Consider the following 2,919-nt stretch of genomic DNA (forward strand, 5'->3'; position numbering starts at 1 on the left):
CTTGAGTATTGCCTGTACTAATGGGAATGTATTTGGAGTTGTTATTCTTTCCAACATTTAATGTATAACATAATTGTTTTTTTTAAATTTGTATTAATTCATAATTTACATATTTAAAATGTGTAAAATTTAACAGATTTTACCTTAATTTTGTAAAAGTGGATTGTTCCACAGATGTTTAAAGTATAACATGCTGTAAATAATGTAAGAAATTAGTATTATCCATTACTTGACATACAACTCATTCTCAGAAAGCAGCTTTAGGGTGAATTAAGTTAAATGTATTAAAATGATTGATTATTTTATATAGTGTATTTTATATATGTCTTACATAAACAGATTGTTTGTGATTGTTATTTTGTTTTGTACTTAATTGGATGAAAGCATCTATGTTTGCAGTAGTAATTTATTTAAATAATGAATAATTAGTTAATAATAGTAATAATTTATGAAATGTATATTAAGGATTCTCTGATTACATTGAACTAATATGTAGCCATAGTTTTTGCTTTGTTCAATTAATATTATGTTGAGTTTTAATAGGCCAATGTGTTGAGTAAAACTAAGACATTATTTGTTCTAATATTCCAACACACAACCTCTGTAAAGTTGAATACAAAATGTGTTGTCCTTAATCACACTCAGTAATGTGTTATAAAACAACCCATCGTGTTGTTTTTAACACATTTGTTCTAAGAGTGTGTGAAATATAGCCTAAATGTTTAATCTAAATGTTAAATTTAAATCTGTAATAAAATAAATATGGAACAAATGCTTAATTTGGCTATTTACTAAATCTGGAAAAACACACAACATTTAAGTTAAATCTATGAAAAAAGACACACAAAAAACGTTTTACATTTGGCGCCCCATCAAGGGACGCATCTGAATATCAATTACATTTGAGTCCTAATACAATACAAACTCTGCCTGAATGAAAATCTTGGAGTATATTTTTTAGAATAATACAAATTTGATATAGGCTACCTACATCCACAAATCAGTCACATTAAAGTTTGTGTGTGTTGTCCTGAATCAGTCTTTTAACAATAGATATCATGTATTTCATAGGCTCTAATACATCACCGACATATTGCATGAAATGTGCAGGTTGTGCTCTTATAAGCTACAGTTGTTTCGATTGTGTTAAAGAAAATAAAAAAGTCACATTGCCCACAAATCGAACTGCTTAAGTATTGTATTCTACAATGTGACAGTCACATTGGGAGAGGGAGCAGGAGCACAGCGGGGGTGAAAGATGTGTAACTGGAATACAGATTGATGCAGGTGTTGGAGAAATTACAATAGACCTTCACATTCTTAAGGAACACTGCCTTTTGGCGACCTTTCACCTTTGATAGCTGTTGTGTGAGGAAACTGTGAGCCTACAGGCGACCTGCAGTGTGACACATGACTGAGGTAACAGGTTGACAAGCATTGCTTATGGAGTTTGAATGGAATATAAGAACCTGTTGTTTAGGAGGTCGCCAACGTCAGCCTAGGAAGTGTTGTTAATTGAATCCTAAAAGCAGCCTCTTAATGTTAGTGAGTTTAGCTCTCTTTGCCTTCTCTGTAAGGTTGAACATATTTCCCTTCAGGATCAGGAAAGAAAGACTTCCTGGTTGACAAATTCTGCTCACCGCATGTGTGTTTCCACAAGAGAAAATATTGACACCACAATGTTGTACCTAAACTGAAGACAAAACGCTGCTTCCCAATTTCACATAATTCAGTTTTCCCCCAGATCTGGCAAAAAAATAACAATAATGCATTCCAGCCACTGTAGAAAACAACTTGCAGCAGGCAGGATTAATGTAAGCTTTAGATGGCTTTGTCACAAATCACTCACACACAGTAACTACTGAGCTGTGTCTTAGCAAGAAAGCAGGCTACTGTCTGCTGAAGAGCATGGAATGCAGCCAGCCAGCAACGATGGTTAATTGCCTTCTGACTCTAAGCAAGCTAGGGCCTGCAAGGAAAGAACAGACTAGTTCATTAAAGTTAATTGTCACGCTCATTGCCTGGTGTTCGCTTCTTGTTTTCTCGCTTTTGACATACTAGTAGGCTACGTGTAACACTATTACCTTTTGTTAGGCTATTCATTGTGTTTGTTTGGATAATACTCTTATTATTACACACCGCCCTGGCAGTGTTGTCCCACTGTCTCTCAGCAGTCATTCATTATTGCAGTGCTGTGGCCCGGTCCTGCAGTATAATTACAGGAGGAGCAGGAGGTCAGGTCAGGTGAGTCTGCAGCTGTAAGCACACACCGGGCTTGTTACTAGGGCTCATGAAGTGGGCTGTGTGGGCCTTCTTAATAACCGTCCAATACCTCCTGCTGTATCTAAGACTATCTACCCAAGACTCCGAGCTCTAACCCCAATCCTAACTTTAGTGTTGCTGAGCTGGTGTTGGTGCATTGTGTGAGAAACACAGAAGAGCCCCGCTACAGCCGAGCTATTTAGGGCTATTTACTAATATTGGGTTCTGTTAGACGTTTTTGAAAAGATTTAAAAGTTTAGAAGTAACTTCTTCAACCTCAGCATCCAGGATGAATACTGGCGGGCTTAGGAATTGAATAACGGCACGTCATCATATCAATGTGCACATTTACCATTCTGCCTGAACACCCTCGTTACTTCCTGTACACCTCTGTGTTGACCCTTAGGGACGAAAGGAGAGAGGATCATTTATATTATTAGTATGGAATGTTTTCATTACCTTATAAACCAATATAATAATCACCATCATCATCCTCATCATAATTAGGCCTATTCATATCAGCATTACAACAAAAACAACAACAGTAATACCAGGCGACCTTTCAACACAATGCAGTAACAAGTGTATCCAGATTGGAATCCAAGATGCAGACACAATGTACACTGAGACCTTTTCTTCAATCTCCTCCCTCGTCTT

This window comes from Amia ocellicauda, chromosome 10, assembly GCF_036373705.1.
Source record: "Amia ocellicauda isolate fAmiCal2 chromosome 10, fAmiCal2.hap1, whole genome shotgun sequence".
Lineage (NCBI taxonomy): Eukaryota > Metazoa > Chordata > Actinopteri > Amiiformes > Amiidae > Amia > Amia ocellicauda.